At 44.5% G+C, this 6,133-nt stretch overlaps 1 long non-coding RNA gene across 2 annotated transcripts; it reads right to left on the bottom strand.

Annotated features, from left to right (window-relative positions):
- Positions 1-296: 296 nt before the first annotated feature.
- Positions 297-4,044, bottom strand: LOC128339853 (uncharacterized). 2 transcript variants are annotated; one of them, XR_008313261.1, is made up of 3 exons: positions 3,978-4,044; positions 1,840-1,967; positions 297-1,411 (listed from the first exon to the last, which is right to left on the bottom strand). It is a non-coding gene; the product is annotated as an uncharacterized LOC128339853 (long non-coding RNA). The 2 variants fall into 2 exon arrangements; XR_008313260.1 differs by lacking the exon at positions 3,978-4,044 and having other exon boundaries at positions 1,840-2,112.
- Between the last annotated feature and the right edge of the window lie 2,089 nt (positions 4,045-6,133).

The raw sequence follows: 6,133 nt of genomic DNA, 5'->3' as shown, positions 1-6,133 counted from the left end.
TGAGTTTTGATGTCCATGCTGGGAAACGAAAACTTTGTGAAGCACTGTGTGCATTAAATTAATCCAGTTAGAGTATCTGTATTGTGTTACTTCAAAAGCAAGAGCAAACAATCTTTACCAGAAAATAATAGCTGTCCTTGTGAGTACCTACTTCAGAGTACCTTTCCTGCCACTACTCAGATCTGATTTGGCAGGATCTGTGACCAACTCTTACTTCTCCCCACTCTTGTTTGTGTAGTGGTGTGTGTGTGTCTCTCTCTTCAGGTGCCATGGGAGAGGAAATAAAATGTAGTTGATAAAACTAAATAACAGGTTTTTATTGTTTTGTCATTCTCAAAGCATGGCGGTTACAAGCTCTAGATGTACATACAGTAAACATAGTGGTTTCCAAGAGTTGCCATAGTTTACATAAATTTTAACAGTCTTTCTCTCCAAGCCTCCAGCCCAACTTCTCCCCTCTTCACTATCTGTTATCCTATTTGTTTTAATTATCTTCTCTCTCTAACTGCCCCCCTCCTGCATTCTAAGCAAGCAGAGAAATTTAGGACTGACAAGAGGAAGTACTTTTTTCATACAGTGCATAATTAATTGATGGAATTCTTTGCCATGGGATGTGGTGATGGCCACCAGCTTGGATGGCTTTAAAAGGAGCTTAGGCAAATTCATGGAGGACAGGTCTATTAATGGCTCAAGGGTAGAGCCACCATTGAGTGAATGGGTTCAAAGAACCCGGGTAGCTGCCCCTCAGGGGCCTCACCTCATGCCCCAGACATACCCCCCCCACGTCTGATGTCAGATGCTGATGCAGGGGGTGGGGCTAGGGGGGCCACGGCGGGGGGCTGAGGCCAGGCCACCGCTGGCCTTCTTCTGTACCTGCAATGGCTACTAGTCTGGGGAGCAACAGCAGGAGAAAGGGCATGCCCTCACCTCTTGCCTGTGGGCTTCTCAGAGGCATCTGGTAGGCCAGTGTGTGAAAGAGGATGCTGGACTAGATAGGTCTTGGGCCTGATCCAGCAGGGCTGTTCTTATATACTTATAGGGTTTCTTTAGCCTTCCTTCAAGGGCCTCACTACTGCACAGCATTACTGTACAATAACAATGTACATGCACTCAGTTTTATACATTAACATTTAACACATATAAATAACACCTTTAACAAACACTACAAAATGCAAACCGTCACAGTCCTTACAACAGCCCTGCAAAGCAGGAAAAGATAATGACTTGTCCAAGCCTATCTTGTGATCAGAATGACTGAGCGGGTATTTAAACCCAGGTTTCTTCCAAGTCCTCTCCTCCATGGACTAAGTCAGCTTCTACTATATTGTTCTACATTTCATACAACAGTGTCACAGGGCTGGCATTCTTCTTTTTGCTTTTGTTATGCTTTCCTTTTATCTCATACATCACACTGTCAGAATAGAAAGAGCAAACAATCAGAGCAGTGCTGAAGCTTCCACTTACCTATGCTACCACCATTACAAGAAGAATCCAATAGACACAAATATAGCCTTTCTGCCTCCCTAACAATACAGAATAACTCCTCATAAGATACTGTTGATATTATTAGCAGTCTTTTTTTTTTTTTTTTGGCCTTTTTATCACTTGTTTGAAATTAAAGCTCTCTTCTTTGACTAGAGAAAAACAATGGAGAAGAAATGGCTTTATCACAGAGACCTCCAATACAGTTATGGCCATCTCCTGTAAGGCCTACCATTTTCTTAGCTTATTGTGTAATCTCCTGGTTTAATCTGCTCCACACCCAAATTGTTCTCTTCCATTCAGTTTCTCAATATTTTCCCTCCCTGTTAATCTTTTCATTTTCTAAGGAAAACCAACCTGGAGTTTCTGTAGTCTTTGCACAGATGATAACCATTGAAATCCTTTATTGTCATTTTTGTCTTTCTGGGCCCTTCCTGTGTGGTCTCACCAATCTTTTGTCTTCAGTGCCATTACAATCTGGAGCACTAAAGAGTTTAAGAAGTATGGTTTTATTTCCTAAATTGTTCACTTAATAGCTATTCAGTATAGGCTACCTTCAGGAATAATTACTTTTTTCTTGTTTTTCTTCCCCCCCCCTAAATCATATGGAGTTACAAACTTCCTCCGCTGTTTACATAGATGGTGGTGTCAACCAGAGGCTTTCCTTTTCATGACGTCATCTTGTCTTTAACAGTCTTGATTTTTTTTAGTGTGGTTCAATAGGCCAGAAGCCTTCATTCTGTCACTTAGCCCAAAGGGGGGGGGAGGAGGACGAGGAGGAGGACGAGGAGAAGAAGAAGAGAGAAACCACTTAACAAACCCAGGTGAAATAGTTTTAAAATATACTATGTGAATATAGTTCATTGCTTTTATTTTCCTACATCTAATATGGCCAGTCTATTTTAATACTGGAAACTGACAATCCCATATCTTTTCTGTGTATGTTAGCTTGTCTCTTATCCTGAGTACTTGCCCCCAATTAGTGCCTGGTTATTTTATTTTATTTAGGAATGTATATACTACTTATCACAACAATTCAGTATTTAAAAAAACCAACTCAATAAAACACATCAAAACATTAATAAAAACAATACACACCACAACTAGTGAATTCACTTTAGATAGGGTGAATTAAAATGACAAAAAGCTACCAAATGCCACTAAAACTCCATGAGAATAGGACAGACTTGGCATAGCATCTAAAAATAGCAATGAAGGTATTTTTTATGAGAGGAAAGCTGGTCTTGTGGTAGTAAGTATGATTTGTCCCCTTAGCTAAGCAGGGTCCACCCTGGTTGCATATGAATGGGAGACTACATGCGTGAGCACTCTAAGATATTCCCCTTAGGGGATGGAACCACTCTGGAAAGAGCAGAAAGAGCAGTTCCCTCCCTGGCATCTCCAAGATAGGGCTGAGAGAGATTCCTGCGTGCAACCTTGGAGAAACTGCTGCCAGTCCGTGAGACAACAATGAGCTAGATGGACCTATGCTCTGCTATGCTCTGATTCAGTATATGGCAGCTTCCTATGTTCCCTATGTACCTATGTAAGATGTCATGCACACTTCTTGGGGGGAAATGCTCTAATTTGGACACCATTACTTAAAAGGCCCTCTTTCTGGTCACCATCTGCCTCATTTCCAAAGGTCTCTGAAGATAACCTTCATGACCGACAGCTTAACAGGTGGGCCTTCAGATGCCACTAACATGGTCAGTTGGTTTTGATTGATTGATTAAGTGCCATCAGGTCAGTGTCGATTCTTAGCGACCACACAGATAGATTTTCTCCAGGATGATCTGTCTTCAACTTGGCCTTTAAGGTCTCTCAGTAGTGCATTCATTGCTGTTGTAATCGAGTCCATCCACCTTGCTGCTGATCATCCCCTTCTTCTCTTTCCTTCAATTTTCCCCAGCATTATGGATTTCTCAAGGGAGCTGGGTCTTCGCATAATGTGGCCAGAGTATGATAGTTTAAGCCTGGTCATTTGTACCTCGACTGAATAAGTAAGTTAAGTAATTGTCAATTACTTAACATATAATTATACACTCTACTAGTATGGGGTACAACTTGGATTATTTGCCTCAGGGTGCCAAAATGTCTCAAACCAATCATGATTTGTCTACCCCAATGGCACTTAACCTTTACTGCACCCCTTTCTTTCTTGTACCCCTTGTCAAAAATAGTTGAAGTAGGTCAGTTCTTTAAACCTAGGATATATTATAACTATAGAATGAATAAGAGAGAAGTACATATTTATTTTAATTTCACATTAAAATTAAGAATACGTGTGAAATTACACACTTTTAAAAGTTTACTGGCACAGTGGCTCTTCTGCTGTTGCTTTTGTTAAATGACTTTTGAGAAACGAGGAACTTTTTTGGAAATAACCCTAACCCTAACTCCTCACTCACATTTAGGGGTGTGCACGGAACCGCAGAGCTGCGGTCCGGCACTGGGGTGGGGGGTTCCATCAAGGGCGGGGGGGCTTTACTTACCCCTCCCGCGCTTTCCACACGCTGCAGCTGTAATTATTCTAATAATCGCTCCTCCGTTGGCGGCTCCTCCGATGGCTCCTCCAGTTAAAAAAATGGCCGCCCCCTTGTAGCCCCGGCCCCCTGCTGCTGCCGCCCCCTTGAAACCCCCTCCCGCCCCCTTGAAGCCCCCTCCCGCCCCCTTAAATCTCGCCCCGGGCCCCGATCGATAACTTCAGAGGCGAGCGGCGGGGAGATATCCTCCCGCCCCCTTCCCTGCCGGGCTCAGGCTGCAAATGACTTTAGGAAGGCTTCTGCGCGCGCAGAAGCCTTCCTAAAGTCATTTGCAGCCTGAGCCCGGCAGGGAAGGGGGCGGGAGGATATCTCCCCGCCGCTCGCCTCTGAAGTTATCGATCGGGGCCCGGGGCGAGATTTAAGGGGGCGGGAGGGGGCTTCAAGGGGGCGGGAGGGGGTTTCAAGGGGGCGGCAGCAGCAGGGGGCCGGGGCTACAAGGGGGCGGCCATTTTTTTAACTGGAGGAGCCATCGGAGGAGCCGCCAACGGAGGAGCGATTATTAGAATAATTACAGCTGCAGCGTGTGGAAAGCGCGGGAGGGGTAAGTTAAGCCCGCCCCCCGCCCTTGATGGAACCCCCCAAACTCCCCACCCGAACCAAAACCACCCCGTGACCGGACCGGTCTGGAGGCCTTTAGAATGGCCTCTGAACCGATCCGTGCACATTCCTACTCACATTTAAGCAGTTTCTGGCCTTTGATTTGATGTGTGATGAAAATCCTATCTCACACAAGTAAGTAAAAGTAAAGTGTGCCATCAAGTCAATTTCAACTCCTGGCGCCCACAGAGCGCTGTGGTTTTCCTTGGTAGAATACAGGAGGGGTTTACCATTGCCTCCTCCCATGCAGTATGAGATGATGCCTTTCGGCATCTTCCTATATTGCTGCTGCCTGATATAGGTGTTTCCCATAGTCTGGGAAATATACCAGTGGGGATTCAAACCAGCAACCTTCTGCTTGTTAGTCAAGCATTTCTCCACTGCACCACTTAAGGTGGTTACATCTCACACAAGTATGTAGTCACAAATGGCACAAGGATCTCCAGGGCTGTCTTTGCCAGTTGTGGAAACGATACTAGTTGAGCACACCAGAGAAGCTTGAATTCTCAAGCTTCATTGTCTCAAGCTTCATTTGGATTTTGTGCATGCACGGAGGCCATGTGTGTGCTGGTGTCATGCAGGGGCAGCTGGGGGAGCACCGCAATTAAGGAAGTGGCAGCGAGCAGTGGAGGAGCAGGTATGGGCCTGCTCTCCTCTGAGTTAAAGGGGATGTGTAATCCCTCTGTGTTAAAGGGATGTGCAGCAATTCAACATCCAGATTGTATTTTCTGTACATCCCTAGTTGTTACCTGGCATCTACAAAAACAAAGTGATGAAGCCAGGCAAGCCTCACTGGGGAAGCTATTATATAAACAGGGTGAAACCACTGAAAGGGCCCTATCCCTAGTAGCCACCCGCCTCACCTCATTTGGCATGGCACTCGGAGCAGTGCCTCCTGCATTTACACTCAACTACTCTGTGAAGTAAAGCACTACAAGGCTGAATTGTCCAACATACTAATTAAACTGCAGAATGGAAACCAATCCCCCAACCACATTGGGAAGTTCTGCTCTAGCTTAATTATTTGAAAGGTATTTATCAATAAGTGTTCAAGAGTTCTTGAACTGCAACGTTCCTTCCTTCAGCTAAGAACATGGCAATCATTTCCTCACCTCCAAGATAATGGAGCAAAATATTTCAGGGACAAAATCAGGCAGAAAGAAAGAGGTGTATGTGTGTATGTACACATGTGTACATAAGTCTGTATTTGACAAGCAGAACTCCTTGCATATGAATGCTGGTGGTGGAGGTGAAGGGAAGCATAGTTTGAGAGTCATAGATTGAATAAGATATCAGGTTTTGTGCAGGTCTCTCTCTCCCTCATACTTAACTGGCATAGGTGCAATATTATCCCTTTTTTAATCACTGGGGAGGTAAGTCTGGTGATTGTATCTTGCCCAAAATTACTGTATCTAGCAAGTTCATGACTAAGCTCTGGGTAAGATGTCCATACCCCTGTCCAACAAATTACTCACCATGCTATATTGTATCTCAAGCATATTTAATGT

The sequence above is a fragment of the Hemicordylus capensis genome, chromosome 1 (assembly GCF_027244095.1).
Source record: "Hemicordylus capensis ecotype Gifberg chromosome 1, rHemCap1.1.pri, whole genome shotgun sequence".
Taxonomy (NCBI): domain Eukaryota; kingdom Metazoa; phylum Chordata; class Lepidosauria; order Squamata; family Cordylidae; genus Hemicordylus; species Hemicordylus capensis.
Note: the sequence above shows the minus strand (reverse complement) of the source record. Positions and strands in the feature narration are given on the sequence as shown.